General features: G+C 37.5%; 1 protein-coding gene and 1 non-coding gene across 2 annotated transcripts in view; both read right to left on the bottom strand.

The window, feature by feature from the left end:
* CPA6 (carboxypeptidase A6) overlaps nucleotides 1-22,774 on the bottom strand; it is a 544,128-nt gene that overhangs the window by 413,036 nt on the left and 108,318 nt on the right. The window lies entirely within an intron of this gene.
* Nucleotides 16,787-16,951, bottom strand: LOC122150829. The gene has a single exon (XR_006163878.1). It is a non-coding gene; the product is annotated as a U1 spliceosomal RNA (small nuclear RNA).

Below are 22,774 nucleotides of genomic sequence, written 5' to 3'. Positions count from 1 at the left end.
TGTCTTGCTGTTGGAGACCTCTCGTATCACCCCCAACTGGGTCCCTGTGGCTGACTGTACCTCTGTCTGGCTTCCTCGCTTTTAATCCCCTTTCTTCTGCTCTTCTGCCCTGCTGTTTTGTGTGTCCCTGAGTTTTCCCTGGGGTTAACCCTTGGTACCTGTGAATATGACCTCACTTGGAAATAGGGTCTTTAGAGAAAGAATTATTTAAGATAAAGTCATATTGGAGTAGGGTGTGCCCTAATCCAATATGATTGGTGAACTTATAAGAAGAGGGGGAAGACACAGCAGAAAAATGACCAGGTGAAGATAGAGACAGAGCTAAGGAACATCACTGACAGCCACCAGGAGCTAGGAGAGACATATGGAATAGCTTCTCCCTTAAAGCCCTCAGACATCCCAATTTCAGACTCCTGCCTCTCGAACTAGGAGAAAATAAATTTCTGTTGGTTTCAGTTACCCAATATGTGGTATTTTGTGGCTGCCCTAGGAAACGAATACAACACTAACCATCTGCAATATCCTGTGCTTTTATATATGTATCATTTTACGTATTCTTATGACAATCCTATGATGCAGTTGTGAAAACTGAGACTTAGTTAGTAATTCAAGCCTAATATCATATAGCTAATGAGTAGGAGAGCCAGTATTTGATTTCATGGCTCAGGCTAAGGAGTTAGGCTGGACTATAGAGGCTAACTGGGCATTTGCCAGGAAGGGTACAGCACAGATACCTGCCTTGTATGTAATATAATACTACAATTCCAAGGTGGCTTTAATACTAAAGTCCTATGGATGTAATTATGGCAAGCAGGTTATTTGTCAAAGACCTTCATTGGAAAAGTATTCTTGTCCAGCATCATATATACAGCTGGAATCAGACTATATTGTTAAAATATGAATAGGGATAGAGTGTGTGCCTCATTCTCTTTTAAGATTTACTGAAAATTTAAAGCTCCCAAGTAAAGGTACAGCCACTATACAATAGTTGGAGATGTCTTTTTCTACTAGACCCAGCCCACGTCATCACCAAGCTGGGTGCCCTCTCTATTTCAGCTGGGACTTCCCCTGGCAATCACCAAGGAACTGCTCGCCTGCAACTCAGGAAGCCATGCTGGTGACCTGCACCTACCCTAGGTACTTCATCCTGCCATTCCCTGCAATTTAACATTAGAGTTAATATCTGCTAATTTAAGTCTTTCTACCCTGGCATTCTGTCCTCTCACTCCTCATCTCCAGCATCAAAATTGACTGTAACTGACCAAGTGATTCTCAATGGAGAGGACTGATTGTCTAATTCACTCAGTGATTACACAAGACCATTCCCTTGAGTATTTGTCTTTTAAAGGGGGCAATTGTTCAATCCATTGGAATGAGGTGTTTTTTTTTTTTTTTTTTTTTCACAGAGAATGTTGAGCCTTATTTTATGTGAGAGCCATTTGTGGGGTTGGGGATTTTTGTAAATCCTCAAATCACACCACTTATGCATTGCCTAGAAGTTCCCTGGTGATATCAATGGTTAAAGCACTCAGCTGCTAATTAAAAGGCTGGAGGTTCAAGTCCACTTAGAGGTACCTTGGAAAAAGCTCGGTAATCTACTTTCAAAAAATCAGCCATTGAAAACTCTACGGAACAGTTCTACTTCAACACACATGGCATTGCCTTGAGTTGGAATTGACCTGATAGCAACTAGTTATTATGCAAAGGAGCTCTGGTAGCATAGTGCCTAAGGCACTTGACTGCTAACCAGAAGGCTGGCGGTTCAAACCCACCAGCCACTCCTCGGAAGGAAGGTTGGGCAATCCTACTTCTGTAGTGATACTGCCTTGGAAACCCAAGGAGGGGTCGCTATGAGTTGGGGCCGACTCGACGGCAAATAACAACAACAACAACAAGTGACACCCACCAGCCACTCCTCAGAAAGAAGGATGGGCAATCTACTTCTGTAGTGATACTGCCTTGGAAACCCAAGGAAGGGTCGCTATGAGTAGGGTCCGACTCGATGGCACATAGCAACAACAACAACAACAGCAGTGACATACAACCCAGGAGCCCTGGTGGCACAGTGGTTAAAGCACTTGGCTGTTAACCTAAGTTCAGCAGTTTGAACCTACCAGCTGCTCTGTGAGAAAAAGATGTGGCATTCTGCTTCTGCAAAGGTTTTCAGCCTTGGAAACCCAATGTGGCAATTCTACTCTGTCCTATAGTGTTGCTATGAGCTGGAATCAACTTGACCATAGTGGGACTTAGAACCATGATACTGCAGGACACCACCACTCTGAAACACATTTACTCTTTTGGAAGGCATTGCAGAGATCAATGCTTTTTGTCCTTTTTCAGCAAAATCTTACTTTTCTGCTAAGAGCCACATTTCTAAATTACAGTGCTTTCAGATGCAATGTAACTCACTCCACTCCTATGTCAATTGTATTTCTAGATGAGTGTTTTCTTGGTCTTTGGCTTTTAAAATAGAGTTAAAGGAGTGATAGCAGGGGGGATGTGAGAACATTCATTATGACTTAATCTGCACAGATATGGCTCTTTTGGACAGGTCATAAACACAGATAGGCAGCTGTGCTTTTACTTCCCAGCAAGTTGCTTCCAACTGAGTCTGCATTTATAAGGCTTCAACCCTTATTCAAATAAGGTTTAAAAGAAATCAGATCTTGTAACCAAAATACCAGGATCAGACAAGCCTACATCTTCCTTTAAACCCCTAGTCTTAATTACTCTGTGTGACTGTTTGGACATGTCATATATTACTTTATTTTTTAAGCTGATGAGAGAAACTCTGCTGTAATTTCAAAAGATGTAGCTTGTGTCAGACCATTATATTTTGGGAAGAGGATTACTGCATTGGCATTTAGCTTTCAAGTTGGACATTCGGCTACATTATAAAACTTTTATAGATTAATTGCGCAGGAATAACTGGCAGCAGTTGTAATAGGTCCACTTTCCCTTTTTTCTTCCACTAGAACAGGCTTTTGCATGCCTAGTGGACATTCCTTCAGAGCTGAACTTTAGGACTAGAAATAGTAAAAATAAGAAGCTGGTGTTGCTTAAAGAGTTAGAGTGTATAAGCTTTATTCTTTTGTGAAAATATATGGCTGTTTAAAATGCATCCACTATCGATGCCTTTGAATACTGAAGTTCTAACTTAAAACTCTTCTTAAGTACATATTATCAGCAAATATTAATATTCCAATTCTACCAACAATTCTTTACTAAAACTGAGAAAAAAAGTGTATGACTTAACGACTCTACATATACATCCATTTAAATCTGTATATATCTGCCAGCAGGGCCACTGCACTGATCAACTCCAGAGGGCACCGTTAATATTGAAGTCTATTAATTCCTCCCCTCTCAAAGTTGTGTAGCGTACAACTTTTGTAGCTTTAGGTGTAGGCCCTTGAATCTGCCAGTATCATTCTTGTTTTGCCATGGGAAGCAATTACTTCTCTCAGTGCAGAATTTTTGGGGTGATATGAAAACTTTGCTATCCGTAGTTTTCAATGAATGAGTTATTACTGCTCAGTAGAATCTACTTCATCCTTCCAACTCATTCCTGTTAGGGTCTATCTCTTTATTAACTTTTATATCACTATTTTATCTTGTTGCTAGTGAAGGGGGAAAAAAAGGATCTCTGGTAGTGCAATGCCTAAGGCACTTGATTGCTAACTAGAAGGTTGGTGATTCAAAACCACCAGCCATTCTACAGAAGGAAGATGAGTCAACCTACTTCTGTAAAGACTTACTGCCTCAGAAACCCCATGGGGGTTGCTACACACCAGAATTGACTCGATGCAATGAGTTTAAGTTGGTTTTTTGTTTTGTTTTTTTGAGTGAAGGCAAAGTAACTATAATGAGGTCCTTAATTGGAATTTTGACTGTTTTTTTCACCCACATTGGCACAATGTACTTGGAACAAGTACAGTAGGTGCCATGGAGCCTTTCTGAGGATGTCCTGGGAATTAACCCTTAATAACATCATCTAGGAGAAAGATGTGGCAGTCTGCTTCTGTAAAGATTTCCAGCCTTGGAAACCCTATGGGGCAGTTATATTCTGTCCTATAGCATCACTATGGGTCAGAATCAACTTGACTGCTGGGGACTTACAACCCTGATACTGCAGGGCACCATTACCCTGAAATGCATTTGCTCTTTTGGAAGGCACTGCAGAGATCAGTCCTATGGTAGAAGCATTAAAAACCCAACACACAAATGGATGCTTGGAACACAAGCTGCACTCTCATATATGTATGCAACTATATCAGAGTCATCATCTTTGTTTCACTAGTGAAATGATCAAATACATTGGGTGGTAAAAATCTAGGCAAAATTGAAAAGCCATATAGAATAAAATGAATCATGACTCACACTATATATGTATGTATGTGTATATACACACACACACACACACACACACACATATATATATGTGTATGTATATACACATATATATGTTGTTGTTGTTGTTGTGTGCCGTCGAGTCGGCCCCGACTCATAGCGACCCCTCCTTGGGTTTCCGAGGCAGTATCACTACGGAAGTAGGATTGCCCAACCTTCCTTCCGAGGAGTGGCTGGTGGGTTTGAACCGCCAGCCTTCTGGTTAGCAGTCAAGTGCTTTAGCCACTATGCTACCACATATATATACACATATACATATATATATATTAATTCCAGTAGACTGTACAGCTAAGTGGTAAAGGTAAAACAATAAAAAAACACTGAAGAAATATCTTTAAATTTTTGGGATAGGCAAAAATATCTTTAAAAGAACAGAAAAAGCTAATCATTAAGAACAAATGACACCATTAAGAGAATGAAAAGGCCAGTCACAGAACAGGAGAAGGTGTTAACAATACATATATCCAGCAAGACTTCATATCTAAAATATATAAAGAAAACCTACAAATTAACAAAAAACAAAAATATGATAAAAACATAGACAAGACTTGAATAGACATTATATATATATATATATAATATATATATTATATTTATATATATTTATCTAAAATAGCCAAAAAACATACAAAATGCTTCAACTTCATTAGTCATTAGAGAAATGCAAATTATATAGGTAAGACATTTGGTTGCTAACCAGAAGTTCAGTGGTTCAAACCTACCAGCTGCTCCATGGAAGGAAGATGAGGCAATCTACTTCCATAAAGATTTACAGCCTTGGAAACCCAATATGGGTTGCTATGAATCGGAATCAACTTGATGGCAGTGGGTTTGGTTTTTGGTACCATACTACCAAGCATTCACAAGTATGGATCGAATGAAAGACAAATAATACCAAATATTAGCTACATTGTGGGAGCTCTGGTAGCGTAGTGCCTAAGGCTCTTGACTGCTAACCAGAAGGCTGGCAGTTCAAACCCACCAGCCACTACTCGGAGGGAAGATGGGGCGATCTACTTCTGTAGTGATACTGCCTCAGAAACCCAAGGAGGAGTCGCTATGAGTCAGGTCTGGCTCGACGGCACATAACAACAACAACAACAACAACAACAGCTACATTGTAGAATGATAAAATGCATGATGGTAGAAATTAAATTAATATAACAAGTTTGGAAAACTATTTCTATCTATGAAAGTTACCTAATAGCTTAGCAATTCCTAGCATATACTCAACAAAAATACATTCATATGTTCACCAGAAGACATACATAGAAATGTTTATAGCAGAACTATTTGTAATGGCCCAAACTAGAAACACCTCAATGTCTACCAACAGTACAATAGATAAATTGTGGTTTGAAAACGTGAAAAACAAATAAAATGGACAAATCTCCTAAACACAATATTGAGTGAAAGAACCACAGCATAAAGAACACAACTATTATGACTCCATTGATACAAAGTTCAAAAACAGGCAAAACTAAGATATGGTGTTAAAAGTCATGATGGCTGTTACTGTTGGGGGAGTGGTGACAGTAACTGGGAGGAGACACAAAGGGACTTCTAGGATAATGTTTTGTCTCTTGGTCTGCTTAGCGATTATGTGGGCTCATTCACTTTCTGAAAATCCATTGAATTGAGCACTTAAGCTTTGTGGACTTCTCTTTTTTATATGTTACAGTTTGTACCAATAAAAAGTTCACATTAAAAAATAGCCAAAAAGATTCCAAGAACCAAAACACTTTATATGTGCTCTATCAATGATAGCTCATTGCATAAACCATCTTTGGTATTATCTTATTTTGTGTAAAAAGGACGTTTTTACTCAGACCAAACATATGCCTCTTTGTTAAAAAATCTTACATGATATTTGGAAGTGAAAACAAAATCTTTCTAGCCATCTGTTTTGAATGAATTTTAATACCTCTGAAAGTCTTTAAATTGATAATATAGGAATAGTTTTCAATTTCATACCATTGACTCAAATACTACTATGGTTTTTACTACTAAAAGATCAACAAAATGCTTATGTTAATTGATTTGATTTTTGGAATGCCTGAGTGGAAATTTCTTTGTCTACATAAAGTAGTAAAGCTGTAAAATTCCCAGGGGTATCCATAGCTGGCATGCTTTCTGTGGATATGAAGTCATAAACACAGGGAACTGGTTGGCCAAAACACCTTCACCAAACTCAGTAGCATGCTACAGAGCTCTTTAGTTTCTCCCTGTGGAAATGGCAGTCTACTGCTTACAGAGCATTTCCTAATATAGTTTAATCTAATATTGGGCCTAGATCCAAGGATATGAGGACTTAATTGTCTCATTTCCTCTGTAGGTGGTGCAGCATGTTATTACTTGGCTACAATTGTTGATGGTGATTATAATACAGAATTGGAGATGGGGAGTGCTAGGAACTATGTATTGTTTCTGATGGTAGCCATGGAGGATGAGGCATATATACAAAACTGACATGTATGCAGGCTGCACTTCAAACTACTTGTCCTTTTCTAAGAATTAGTCTTAGTCAATTTTCCCCAGGCTTCCTACCTTTATGTCCCTCTGAGCAGAGGACTGGCTTGGTTGAGAGTTGAGAATGCCATCTGTTTCCCACATCAAGCAAATATAATTTAATTTTATAAACATTTACTGGTGCTTACTATTTCCAAGTCAATGAAGTAAACTTTTCAAGTAAATGAGATAAAGCTTGTGAAATGACTACACATGTGAGCAGACAGAAAACATACCCTTGTACTTATACGGATGCCTTCACCAAGGAAGATAAATAAGGTAGGTACAGATTCTTCATTTTTCAGTTCTATTTTTTAAGATTATATATCCAAATATGGCTTGTCTTCCACTTCCTAATCCTATATTTTCATCTGTCTGCTATCTATTTCCATATTGAATTACCTCAAAAGGAAAAGACTTGTTATCTCTCCAATAGCTAATGATTGCAAGCATTTCTTCATGTTGTTGGCCACCTAAATTTCTTCTTTGATGAAGTGTCTATGTCTTCTGCACATTTTTCCTTTTAATTGGGTTATTTGTCTTTTTATTGTTGAGGTGTGGAAGTTTTCTATAAATTTTACAGATTAATCCTTCTCCAGAAATGCTGTTGCCAAAACCCCTACCCCCCAACCCCTGTGTGTAGGTTCTCTTTTTTTTTTTTACTATTTTAGAGAAGTCTTTAGATGCACATAAGTGTTCAATTTTTAGGAGATCCTTGTTATCTAGTTTATCTTCTGCTGTTTGTGGATTTTTTGGTTATGTTTGTTGGTCTACTTATGTTATGAATTAGGGCCTTCTGGGGTGGTATCTCTATGGAAGTAGATTGCCCAATCTTCCTTTGGAGGAGTGGCTGGTGGGTTTGAACTGGCAGCCTCTGGTTAGCAGTCAAATACCTTAGGCACTACACCACCAGAACTCTTTTTTTTTTTTGTTTGTTTGTTTGTTTTAGTTTGCCCCTATTTTTTCTCTGATGATCTTCTTAATTTTAGGTTTTACATTTAGGTGTTTGATCCATCTTTACTTTTTGTATGTGGTGTGAAGCTTGGATCTTGTTTCATTTTTCTGAAGATAACCAAAACCAAACCAAACTCACTGTTGTTGAGTTGATTCTGACTCATAGTGACCCCTCTTGGGTTTCCAAGGCGATATCTCTACGGAAGTAGGTTGCCCAGTCTTCCTTCCGAGGAGTGGCTGGTGGGTTTGAACCACCAGCCTTCTGCTTAGCAGTCAAATACCTTTTAGACACTATGCTACCAGAGCTCCTGAAAATGGATATCCCATTTTTCAGTACCATTTCATAAAGAGATCATCTCTTCCCTATTTAATAGATTTCAGCCCTTTGTCAAAGATCAAAGGTCCATAGGTGGCTAGATTTACTTCTGGGTTCTCAATTCTGTTGCATCAGTCTATGTGTCTGTCATTGTACCAATATCAAGCTGTTTTGACTACTACAGCTATATTGTAGGTTCTTAGATTTGGAAGTATAAGGCTCCTATTTGTTCTTCTTCTTCAGTACTGCTTTGGTTATCTGAGGTCTCTTTCCTTTCCAAAAAGGATTCGCCCAACAATAATAGCAAACTTCAAAAAAACAGAAAACAACAAATGCTGGTAAGGGTGTGGAGAGATTGAAATTCTCATACATTGCTGGTGGGAATGTAAAATGGCACAATCACTGTGAAAAATGGTATGGCACTTCTTTAAAAAGTTAGAAATACCATATGATCCAGTAGTCCCAGTAGTAGGTATGTATCCTACAGAAATAAGAGCCATGACACAAACAGGTATATGCACAGCCATTTTCATTGCAGCATTATTCACAGTAGTAAAAAAGATGGAAACAACCTAAGTGCCCATCAACAGATGAATGGATAAACAAACTATGGTATGTACACCCAACAGAATACTCAAAAAACCCAAACTCACTGCCATCGAGTCGATTCTGAGTCACAGCGACCCTCTTTGGGTTTCTGAGGTGATAAATCTTTATGGAAGTAGACTGCCCAGTCTTCCTTCTGGGGAGTGGCTGGTGGGTTTGAACCGTCAACCTTCTGGTTAGCAGTCAGATGCTTAGGCATTATGCCACCAGAGCTCCTTATGAAGGGGAGGGAAGGGGAAGGTAAATCACTAACTAGAGGGTAGACACATATTAACTTGAGTGAAAGGAAAGGCAATATATAATAAGGGAGAGGTCAGCACAATATGACCAAGACAAAGGGAGACACTGAGAGGTACACAAGAGTTACAGACAAAGGCAAATCCTCTTATACACATAATCCTACTGCGGTGTAGTAAATTACTTAGTGTGGCTTTTCTACCCATAAGTCTTTGTAAACTCTGAGGTGGAATTTGCCATGAGCAACTGAGGAGCTTCTGATTGCTAAAGTTGTCCACCTGGGCTAATTCTGTTGGGAGTGGCACTAAACAATGTTGTGGGAGGTTCCCGCTCTCTCTCAGGTGTTTAGAATTCTGATGTTATGATTGGTTGGTTTAGCCACTCTGCAGTCTCAAAAGGAGGACTCCTAGAGGCAGAACTCTCTCTGACTGCTGGTTGAGGAAGAGGTGCTGCTGAAAGAGATACTCACTGCTGGGAAAGAGACGCAAGAGACACGCATTGCTGAGTGAGACACCGAGGGACACGCACTGCTGGGAGAGAGACTGAGAGTTCTTCCTGAACTTGAACGGTAGCCTGGTGCTTCCCTAATAAACCCTATAATCTGTGAGTTCTGTGTGGCCACTACCATGAACTATCGAACCCAGGAGAGAGGTGGTGGGTGCTTTGGGAGGAACAGTTGGTGAAAGGGCTGGAGGGAGGTAACATGGCTGGCCTTATAACAATAGCCCTTGGGTTATTAATGGTGACTCTGTCTTCCTTTTGTGGGGTTAGAGGAGATTGGAACGTGCGGCCTCCTTGCCCTTCTCTCACCTACATTAGCAGTAATAAAAAGTAATCATCACAACCACTCACATAGGGAGACATGTGAGCTGAACAGGCATTGGAAGGCGAATAGGACTACACCCATGAGCATATATAGGTTTGACAGAGCATATTTCTACATATGTATTTGTATGTGCTGTAAATATATCCATGCATATAGTAGAGCATCCACGGGAAGTTATGAAAACTTCTTAGTCAAAACCAGATACTTTGAGGGAATGAATCATTGGGCTTGGGGGCTTAGGACCACAGTCATGGGGACATCCAGATCAATTAGCATGACAGTTTACAGAGACAATATTCTATATCCTACTTTGGTGAGTAGCAGCTAGGGTCTTAAAAGCTAGTGAGGGACGATCTAAGATGCAACTATTGGTCCCTCCCCATCCAGAGTAAAGAAAATCAATGCCTCGACTCAAGGAAACAATTAGTTCAAGGGGCTAAAACTAATGGACTATGCTAACCACAACCTCAACTACTCTGAGACTAGAAGAACTAGATGGCATTTGGCTGCCAGTACTGACTGCTCTGATTGGGACCACAGGAGGTGGAACAAAAATTGTAGAACAAAATTCAAAATCATAAAAAAGACTGAACTGATTGGTCTGATAGGGACTGGTAGCGCCCTTCAGATTATGGCCCTGAGACACCCTTCAAACCTGGAACTGAATCCATCCCTTTCAGACAGGCCTATCAAGTGAACATTAACACTCACATGGAATGTACTCCTCAGAACAATTAGCCATATGAGAATAAAAGGAAAGCATTTGCCTCAAAACAAAGCTCAGAAAGCAGGAAGGGGCAGGAAAGAAGGACAAATGGATACAGGAAAACTAGGGAGGAAGTGGGAACAATGCTGACACATTGAGGAGATTCCAACTAATATCATGAAACAAAATATGAATTAATTGTTGAACAGAAAAGTAATTTGCTCTGTAAAGTTTCATTCTAACCACAATAAAATATATATTGATACCTGGTTAAAAGCTCAGGGATAGATAGTTCTTTAAATACTATTGCAAGCACCCTTGAAACTGCTGCTCTGAGAGACTCTTTAAACTTGAAACCAAAGTATCTCCTGAAGTCTTCTTAAAACTGAATAATAATTTAGCTTAATTAATAGAAAAGGTCTGCCTTGAGCATTATGCTCTTTTAAAAACTATTTATATGGTTTCAAATGACAACAGCAATTCAAAAGATTAGATAAGAACCTTAGAGGGCAATGAGCTTATGTAAAATGGAGAGGAATAACTCAGAACAGGAGGGTGAGAACAGTTGTACAACTTGAAGAATATAATCAATGTTACCAAATTGTCCACATAGAAACTGTTGAATTGGTGTATTTTGCCGTGTAGTCTCAACATCAACAACAAAAAAATAAAATTTATAGGGAAAAAAAAAAAGTAGAAGACTAAAATTCAGCCTTTTAGTTCCATCTGTAATGGACTTTCCTTTTTTTAGCAATCAGATTACTGTCAGTCTTCCAATTACCAAGACACAAAGCTTGAAGTCATCCTTACTCCCTACACTCTCACCCAACTGCCATTCCTTCTGCAGATCTAGTTGATGATTTTCAGAAACGTTTCCATTCCCAATGCTGTTGTGATAATACTAAACAAGTAGCAAGAATTACAATAATAATTACACACTCCCATGACTTTTTATTACAGTTTATTTGAGGTATAATTATCACAGAATAAACTACATATTCAAAATGTATTGTTTGGTAAGTTTTGACTTATGCATACACCCACAAAACGATCACAACAATAAAGATAATGAATATAGTTGTTACCCTCAAAAGTTTTCTTGTGATTCTTTTTAATCCTTCTCTCTAGCCCCTTTCTGCCATTTCCCACCCCCAAAACACTAGCAATCTGTTTTCTGTTATTGTAGATTACTTTGCAGTTCTTGGTTTCACAAATGTAGAATCATAAAGTACATATCCTTTTTTTTTTCCTGGTATGTAACTTTTTTGTTTGGCTGTTTTTCACTTAGTATAATTATTATAAGACTCACATATGCTCTTCCATGAAAAAATAATTCATTCCTTTTAATTGATGAATTACAATTTTTTTTATCCACTCACCTTTTGATGGTCATTTAAGTTGTTTCCAGATTCAGAAACTATAAATAAATCTATGAACCTGTGTGTATAGCTCTTTGTGTGGCATATGGTTTTAGTTTCCTAGGAGGGAGTCACTAGGAGTGAATGCATGAGTCAAATGGTAGGAATATATTTAACTTTTTAAACCGTCAACTAGTTTCCCAAAAGGTTTGTAATGTATCCACCAGCAATGTATGAAAGTTCTCAGTGCTCCACATCTTTCCAGATTCAGTACTGTTGATGCTAGTTGTAGCCATTCTATTACGTATACGTATCTCTTGGTAGTTTTAATTTGCATTTCTCTAATGGCTAATGATGTTGAACTGATTTCATTAGTTAATAAAGTTAGTTAATTTCACGTGCTAATTTGGCTTTGCATATCTATGGTGGAGTGCCTGTTCAAATCTTTTGCTCATTTTTTGTTGTTGCTGTTGGATTGTTTTATTATTGAGTTTCAAGAGTTATTTTATATAGTCTGGAAAATTGTGCTTTACTAAATACTTTCATTTGGAAATATTTTCTCTCAATCATGGCACGTCTTTTAATTCCCTTAGCATTGCTTTCATTTCAGTTGAAATTTAAATAAGTTTATTTAAGTTCAAAAGGAAGTCTATTTAAGGAAAACCATTCAGTAAATAAAAGTGTATGTTCTCCTTAGAGCAAAAATTTTGAGGTTGGCAGGCAAATGACTGAAGTTTAGAAAACTCTGGCTTAAAGGAAAATGTGGAGTTCATTATGTATGTCAGGCACAAAGTGAGGAGGCTAGCCTCACTCTATTTCTCAGTGAGTGACCCTGAGACAAATTTATGTTCAGTGTTATTTCCCAATCTCTGCCATGGCTAATTGATTTAGCAACATTTGACAAATATGTATTGATTGGTAACTGTAGGGCAGACACAATTCTAGGTGCTTGGCACCTAGATCCTGGCATCTAGAACTTAGATTCCAACTGGAGGAAGCATACAACAAATACAATAAATACTTAGGTAATTTGGATGTCAGAAGATAATAAGAACTATAAAGAAAACATAGAGCAAGATAAGGGAGACTGAGAGTGGTGAGGGGAGGTTGCTATTTTATTTTTTTTAACTTTTTACTGTGATTTGAGTACAATGCCTTTCAAAGGTCAGAAGTGTTTAAATTTGGAAGTCAGTATGTCATTTTTTTAAGTAGATCATGCTTTTGGCATATCTAAGAATCTTTGCTTAACTCAAGATCATACTCTGTTTTTCTTTTAGACGTTCCATTGTTTTAGGTCTTACATTTATGCCTATGATCCATTTTGACTTAATTTTTTCAACTGGTGTTAAGACAAGAATTTAAGTTTTTCTGCATATGGATATACAACATCATTTGTTGAAAAGACTATCTTCCTTCACTGCTTCACCTTTCCACCACTGTAAATATCAGTTGGCTATATATGTGTAGTTCTATTTCTGCACTGTGTATAATGTGCCACTGTTCTATCTTTATGCCAATATTTATACCATTTTGGTCACTATAGCTTTATAGTAAGTCTTGAAATCAGGTATTGTAAGTGCATCAACTTAGTTATTTTTCAAAATTGTTTGACTTTTCTAGGTCCTTTCATTTCCCTATAAACTTTAGAATTAGCATGTCAATTTCTAAAAAAAAAAAAAAAAACTTGCTGAGATTTTGACTGGGATTGCATTGAATCTATAGAAGTAACACATGGGTCACCATGAGGTAAGGATCAACTCAAAGGCAGCTAATGATAACCACAACAAAAGTTATTAAGGAAGTCCCGTAGGCTACCAATTTTCTAAGATTTTAATATATTATGCAATAAATTGTTGCAACCCTGTTTATTATTCTTTAAGATATTGTTCTTACTATTATCTTCTTTATGAAGTATTCTGTAATCTCATTGTGCTGAGCTGGTAACCAAAATGCCAGCAGTTCAAACCCATGAGCTGCTCTGAGGGAGAAAAGACATGGCAATCTGCTCCCATAAAGATCACAGCTTAGGAAACCCTATGGGGCAATTCTACTCTGTCACGTCATTAGGAGCCAGAACCAACTCAACAACACACAACAACAAGAACAATAAAGTTGTCAATGGCAACAGAAATAAATAATGTAGAGTAATGTGTATATTAACTACTATCAAAAATTCAAAGTTCAAAAATCTGTATGAATAATTCTCACTACATCAAATAAACTTAGTATATTAGAAATGTGGTTCCAGCAATCTACTTGAGATGTGTGAGATTTTAAGTCACACATTTAAATGAGAATATCAGTGCTTATTCAAAGGTATATTACTTTAAACCACAAATGCTGTGTGAGGAAATATTAATGTTTAGGAGTCAGAAGTTCTGAAAAATTAAGATTTCTATTACATTTTCAAGAGCAATATAAATAGCTATATCAAATCAAGGAGGCTTCATAGGGCACATCAGAAGAAGTAAGTATAAAAGAAATTCTTATCAAGTTAAAAATACCATAGTGAATCAACAAAGACTTTTTTAAAATTCAACTTCAATATATATTTAATTTTTAGATAGATTACAGGGACTATGTCATCCTATATATTCAAATATGGGGTATATTTCAAGAAGCAATGAAGTATCAATGAATATAAAATTTGATATGGCAAATATAACTGTCTTATGTATGGCACGGGAGCTCTGGTGGTGTAGTGCCTAAGGCATTTGACTGTTAACCAGAAGGCTGGCAGTTCAAACCCACCAGCCACTTCTGGAAAGGAAGGTTGGGCAATCTACTTCTGTAGTGATACTGCCTTGGAAACCCAAGGAAGGGTCACTATGAGTAGGATCTGACTTGATGGCAGTGGGTTTAGTATGTATGGCACAATTTTGTCTATAGTAAGTTTACTGCACAAATCAGTTTTTATTTTTTTTTTAATTACAATAATATATAAGCATTGAGTGATTAATGTCTGACTAAATAATATTACCTGAAGTATAGAACCCTGTACATCAACATTTCATTTTTCCTTTTGATTAATAATACTAAAAGGAAACTTACATAAGCAAAGAAAATAAAAATTCACAAAAGAACCAAATATTTATCTTTTAAGGTTTTAGAAATAAGATACGTTGACCTCATACAACTATTTAAGTAGAGTCCACGTTAAAGATTTATGTAAATGCATGTCTATAGGACTGTGATTTATATTAATGGTGCTTACTTGATGGCACAAAACAACAACAACATTAGTATCTGTGTTTTCCTTTCCTTTCTCAGCACATCAGACATGACACTTTTCAGTTCCCTAACATCTATGTGTCCCTGGGTGACCAGTTTGGCCAATGGCATGTGGGGAGAAGTGACTGTGTGTTTCGTTCAAGCTTGGCCCCTGAAATTTCCCTTGAGATCCTCTTCATCCTCTTTCCTCTTTAGCTGATGGGTGCAGAAAATTCACTGAAAGATTCTGAGGCTGAGAACATGGCAGGAAAAAAGAAAAGCATCTGGATCCCCGAGTGACTTGAAGAACATAGGACCCTTCAGGAGTCCCTAGGTGGTGCAAACAATTAACATACTCAGCTGCTAACACAAATATTGGAGGCTTGAATACTCCCAGAGGCACCATTGAAAAAAGGCATGGCAATCTACTTCCAAAAGGTCTGGCACTGAAAACCCCAGGAGCAGAGTTCTACTCTGACACACGTGGGGTCACCATGAATTAGAGATGACTCACTGGCAAATGGTTAACCTCCATGTCATGACTGCACCATGAGCAATGAACAAACCTTTAGTACTCCTCATATATTTCTGTGACTATGATGGTTTGTGATATCTAAATTCAAGATATTAATATGTCTGACCACGTTTAGCGTTGGCAGAAGATGTTTCTAGACGTGTATTTGTATGTGTTGTAAGAATGTCCGGGTACATAGTAGAGCTGACAAGGGAAAAGTTTGTGGTGGCTTCTTGGCCACAGCCAGCTACCCTGAGGCAATGAGTAGTTGGACCTGTGGGTTCTAGATCATAATCTCAAGGAACACCAAGCTCAACTGGCATATCATAGTACACAAAAACACTGTTCTACATTCTATTCTGGTGAGTATTGACTGGGGTCTTAAAAGCTTACAAGTGGCCATCTAGATGCAACAATGGGTCTCTCCTTGTCCAGAGCAAAGAAGAATGAAGAAAACTAAAGATGCATAGAAATAATTACTCCAAGGGACTGGTAAACCATGCAATCCTCAGCCTATATGACCATGAGAACAGAAGAACTAGATGGTGTCTGGCTACCACTGTCAACCACTTGGAGCGAGATTGGTGCAGGAGATCCTGGATAGAGTGGGAGAACAATGTGGAACAAAACTCAAAATCATAAAAAAAAAAAAAAAAAAGACCAGGTTTGTTGCTCTGATAGAGTGTGGTAAGACCCCTGAGACTATAGTCTCTAGTTACCCTTCTGGAACTGAACTCACTCTAGTGGCTTCCAGCCAAACAATAGACAGGCATATGGGGTGAATGTTTACATCAGGTAGATACACTACTTGGCATCGATCAGTTGTGGGAGAACAGAAGGGCAATGTTAGGGAGATGGTTAGGAGGGGTGGGAGTGCACGGGGTGGGACACAGGGAAGTGGTAACTATGAGGAAGAAGTGGGAAGAGAGCTGAGCTGTTTCACTGTGGGGAATGGCAGTCAATGTCATGAAACAAAATGTGCATGAACTGCTGTATGGAAAATGAATTTGCTTTGTAAACTTTCATCCAAATCACAATAAAAAAATTAAAAAAAGAAAAAGATATAAACATATCTATTAAATATCTTACCAATTACTTCGTGGACTTATACTCTCCTCTGTCCTCCCTGCATACACCTCACCAGGGTAAAGTGTGAACACAATCCCTCACTGCCACAAATTATCCAGTTGAGTTTCCCACATGTGGGGAAACTGCCAGGAGTTAGCACATCCAGGGTGTAATGGATGATCCTGGCCCTGGGGGAATCACCTTTGTCATCATGCTGTCTTTCTAGTCAGGTAAGTACAAAAACCAAAAATAAATAAATAAATACAAATAACCAAAGTCATTGCCATCCAGTGGATTGCAACTCATAGCAACCCTCCTTGGGTTTCTAAGGCAGTATCTCTACGAAAGTAGATGTCCCAATCTTCCTCCTGAGGAGTGGCTGGTGAGTTTGCACTATCAGCCTTCTGGTTAGCAGTCAAGTGCTTTAGGCACTATGCCACCAAAGTATAGACCTATATTTTTTAATGCATCCAAAATTTTACCTACATAGCACTTTGAATTTCAGAATGGATTTAGGACATCAGCTTTCAGTGAAAATAACCAAGTATTAGTACAGATCTATTTTAGAAGGAGAATATTACCGATAAGGTTACTTGTTTGAGTCCATAACATGAACCAATGAATTAAAACTCTGCCTTAAGCAAACCTTTCATACCAGTTCTGATACTTTCTTGTTGGATCAAGAATACGTTCCCTTGTGAACTATGCTGTGGTTGTTTAATTAACACATCATCATTTTGTCATAGCAGTTGCCTGCACGGGAACGAAAAACAGATTTCAAGAACAAGAGAGTGGTGAAACTTGAGTGTGATGAGGCATATTTCACTTGTTAAAGTGTGAACTATGTGCCGTCAGCTGCTTGAAAATATAATGTATTTTCATGAGTCTAACATAATACATTTCACCACTGTACTATTTTTATTGAATTTTTCTTTAAAACATTCTAATGACCAATAATGAGCATTTTTCCCCAATTAATATTTCTAACAGTTAAGTTTATCTGTTGAACAATAATTTATTATATATAAATCATGTCTTCTTTAGCTATATTATTTCAAAAGTGGACATGCTGGAATAATTTTTGTTAAAGCCAGTATCCCGCAGAAATGTTGACCCTTAACTAACGGGTTGATTAAGTGGTGATAGAAAACTAGTCATATTAGTGGCACGTTAGTGTACTTCCACACCAATAAATCATAGGTCTCTGTAAGTGTTGACCTCTTTACTTCAAATTGGGCATAGATAATCTGTGCAAATTAATACCCAAGTTAGTTCACATGCAATCTTTATAAGCCAAAAATATTCTATAGTTATAAAATATATATTCACTAAGAGTCTACCAATTAGCATAGACCCATAGGCCGAGGGCACAAAGGGAACTAGTAAGGGACTGATTCACACAAGTAGGAATAGAAAGCTGAATAACAATTCCAGTGATGACTCAGAACACCACTGTTATTGCCTATCTCCAGTTACCAAGGATGATGCCTGCAACAGTATCAATACACTAGTGGATGGGAAAAGACTGGCCTCAAACAGGAAAATTACTGTGAAATAAAATGCTGTTTTCCATGCAGCATTACTAAACTGTGTGACTCAGGGTAACTTAAGTCTATATGTTTTATCTTGGGGAACAATAGGGTACACAGAGCTACTACCGAATTTCCCCTTTTCCCTCCTCCTTCCCCCTCACACAAATCTTTGAGAAAGTAAATACAACTTAATTAGGGCTGTCTCCAATCCCCTTATGCATAAGTGGCCAGAAAGAACAAGATGCTATAGAATACAGAAGATGCATACCATGGACAACAGTGGAATCAAGTCTTCTGGTTGACATCTAGAATTAATGGAACTTGGGAGAAAGGGTTTGGCACATTGCAATCCATCAAGATTACAGGTTCATTGGAAGGCCTTGTATGTAGATGAGTTTCTGTTCTAGGACTTTGAAAGAGTTTCTTAGAATACTTGTTCTTAAAAGACCTGTTGAAAATCAGATCTAGAGGACTCATCAGGGACTTGATTTTACTTTGGACTGTCCTCTAGAATGGTGAGGACACATCATGGGCCACACAGAAAACTATAATATTTGTATGGGACACTGGAGTAACCTGAAGAATATGGATTCTGGATGAAGTAGAAGGCACTCTGAGGGTTGATGAGGTAGATTTTTCAGCACAGAGTTTGGAAGCTCAGTTCAAAGGTAAATGAAAGAGTAATGCTGAGGGCCTGACAAAGAACCAGAATCTAAAAGTATATTAATTATGAGAGAAATAGCTATTGTTCACTGAGTAGTTAACATGTATGTGTACTGAACCCAATGCTATATGTATGCTACTTCTTTTCATGCTTAAAATAACCGTATGTACTCTACTTCTGGTAATAGTAGTATGAGGATGTCAGATGATTCCTCTCCTCAGAAGACAGCTATAAAACTAAATTATTAAAAACGATGATTTCAGAACACTGAAAAATAACCAAAGGTAGCCAACACTTGAGAAGCATTTACTCATAAAAAACACTATAAAAAACACTACTGCACTGAGTGAGAACAATGAGCTGTATTATTATTATTTTTTTTTTTGGTCTGGGAGCATTCTCACCCCCCACAATATGGGCAGTGAAAACTGGCTTTATCAGCTGAAGGTGACAGACTTGGTTAGGAGGGGGCAGCGAGGTAGCTAGAAATTTGAAAGGGAGATTTTGGAAGGGAAAGTATTGTAAAGGTTGATCAAATGAGCTCTGTCCATACATGGCCTGGGAACCTACCAAAAATTCAAAGCAGAGAGGCTTGCAAATTTGCTGTAGCTCTGAATGTGTAGCCCACATATAGCAGCCCAGGGTGAAAGTCTTATTAACTTGAAGGATATGAGAATAACCTCTACCCAAGTCACTGGCTGACTTCTAAACCACACAAGTGCAGCACAGACCCCTTAAAAAGCCAGGTGAAAAATAATGAGCAGAGAGATCAATGGTTGGAGATTTAGTTTGACTCCCAACAAGTTAATAACAACCCAGCATACTACAAAAGAACAAAACCGATTCTAGAGTCACTACAAAGAATTATCTGTAGATACTTTTCCCCAATTTTCAACCACAAATTATGAGCTCTGACAAGGAGCAAGAGCATGCCACTCATACTTAGGAAAAGTACCCTGAAATGTTAGATTTAAGACAAAGACTTCATTCAAATAATATGATAAATATGCTTAGAAATTAAAGAAAATTATGTTCAAAGAGTTAAAGAAAATAGACTGAGTAAATCAAGAGATATCAAAAGAGAAATATAAAGTATATAAAAGAATCAAATGGAAATTTTAGAACTGGACAGTACATTAACTGAAATGAAAAATACATTGAATAGACTCACAAACAGATTTGAGATAGCAGGAGAAAAATATCAATTATTGCAATGATACATTGGTAGAAATTGTTGTTGTTATGTGCCATTGAGTTGGCCCCGACTCATAGTGACCTTTCCTTGGGTTTCTGAGGCGATATCACTATGGAAGTAGATTGCCCAACCTTCCTTCTGAGGAGTGATTGGTGGGTTTGAGCCTCCAGCCTTCTGGTTAGCAGTCAAGTGCCTTAGGCACTATGCTACCAGAGCTCCTTGGTAGAAGTTATCCAGTCTTCAATCATTTTTCATCTGTGTTTTGGTAGAAATTATCTAGTCCTAAAAACACAGATGTAAAATGATTGAAGAGACATAAACAGAAGCTCAGAGACCTGTCGGTCAGTATCAAGTATTGCAACATACATGTAATTTAAGTCCCAAGAAAAGAGAGAAAAAGAAAAACTTTGAAGAGACAATGACTCAGATTTATCTAAATTGTTGAAACACATTAAACTATAAATTCAAGCAGCTCAATAAAACCAAAATACTATTAGTACAAAGGAACATATATGAGAGTCAAACTGCTGAAAGCCAAATATAAAAAGAAAATCCTGAAAACAATAAGGTAAAAATGACTCATCACATAGAGAGAAACAATGAATATGAATAATGGCTAGCTTCTCATCAGAAACAATGAAGTCCACAAAACACTGGAATAGCTTATTAAAATTCTCTTTTCAGAGAGACAATTCTTTGAAAATGAAGGTGAAATATAGCCATTTTTAGATAATTAAGAGCTGCAAAAATTAAATGAACCTGTGCTATAGGGAATGCTGAAAGAAGCCCTTACAGCTAAAGGGAAGTGAAGTGCTCAGATCTGGAGTAAAGAGTGAAGAACACTGGAAATGTGGATACACACACACACATGTACACACACACACATGTACATATGTGTTTTATGCAAATGTATATGTACTCAAATATATATGTGGTGTGTGTATGTAGGTATGCACATGTATTCGTACATCTACCCATACACATACACATATGTTCTTTAATTTGTTTAAAAGACATATGACTGCTTAGATGAAAACTAATAAAATTTCATTGTAGAGTTGAAAATGTGTATGCATAGAAAATATATGATACAATAACAAAAAGAAGTGGGCACATGGATCTATACTGATGCAAATTTTGTTTACTGGAAAAACTCAGTAGTAACTTGAAATAGATTGCTATAAGTTAAAATGTATCTTGTAGCAGCAAAGAAGGAGAGCTACGAATTTAACAGAGAAATTGAAATGGCATACCTAAAATTTTTAATTTTACCCAAAAGAAAAGAAGAAAATAAGAGATGAGAGAAATAGAAAATAGAAAAATGGCAGAACTAAAAATCCAGGCATAGCAAAAATCACAGTAATATGAATGAACCAAAAATTCTAGTCAATAGTCAGAGATGATTAGGTTGGACTTACCAAGCACCATTTATGTATATGCTGTCTATAAAGACAAGCTTTAGATTCAAAGATACAAATAGGTTGAAAGTTAAAAGACGTAAAAAAATATCCCAAGCAAACAGTAAACATGAGAGTTAAGGTGGACAAAATAGACTTTCAAACAAGTAATATTACTGCAGATGATGAAGTATATTTCACAAATTTGAAAGGGTCAATACATCAGGCAGATATAACAAATATAAATGTATAAGTAACTAACAACAGAGCTTAAAATACATGAAGCAAAACCATGAAGCATGCAGGCAGGGTCACCCATGGTGGACAGGATTCAGAGGAGATCCCAGACTAAGACAGATTAGGAAAAAGGAAGGGGCCATCCACTTCTCAAAGAACTGGCCAGTGAAAACCTTATGAATACCAGTGAAACATTGTCTGATATATTACTGGAAAACTTTATGAATATCTCTGAAACACTGTCTGATATAATGCCAGAGGATGAGCCCTTCAGGTTGAAAGGCACTCAAAATACTACTGGGGAAAAGCTGCCTCCTCAGAGTAGAGTTGACCTTAATGATGTGGATGTAGTAAAGCTTTCAGGATCTCCTTTTGCTGATGTGGATGGAGTAAAGCTTTCAGGATCTTGATTTGCTGATGTGGCACAACTCAAAATGAGTAGAAACAGCTGCAAACATCCATTAACAATTGAAGTATGGAATCTACAACGTATGAATCTAAGAAAATTGAAAATTGTCAAAAATGGAATCAAACACAAAGATCAATATCCTAGGCATTAGCAAGCTGAAATGGACTAGTTTTGGCCATTCTGAATCAGACAACACCATACAATCTACTATGCCAGGAATGACAAATTGAAGAGGAATGGCATGGCATTCATCATTACAAAGAATGTTTCAAGATCCATCCTGAAATACAATACTGTCAGTGATAGGATAATATCCATACATCAACAAGGAAGCCCAGTTAATGCCACTATCATTCAAATTTACATATCAACCACCAAAGCCAAAGACGAGGAAATTGAAGATTTTTACCAATTTCTGCAGTCTGAAATTGACCAAACATGCAATCAAAATGAGTTGATTATTACTGATGATTGGAATACAAAAGTTAGAATCAAAGACTAATCATGGGTAGTTGGAAAATATGGTCTTGGAGACAGAAACAATGCTGGAGATCGCATGATAGAATTTTGTAAGACCAACTACTTATTCATTGCAAATATCTATTTTCAAAAGCATACAGCAAGGCG

This window comes from Orycteropus afer, unplaced genomic scaffold (assembly GCF_000298275.1).
Source record: "Orycteropus afer afer isolate SDZICR_OR568_19922 unplaced genomic scaffold, OryAfe1.0 scaffold00252, whole genome shotgun sequence".
Taxonomy (NCBI): domain Eukaryota; kingdom Metazoa; phylum Chordata; class Mammalia; order Tubulidentata; family Orycteropodidae; genus Orycteropus; species Orycteropus afer.
This window is presented reverse-complemented; position numbering and strand designations above follow the sequence as displayed.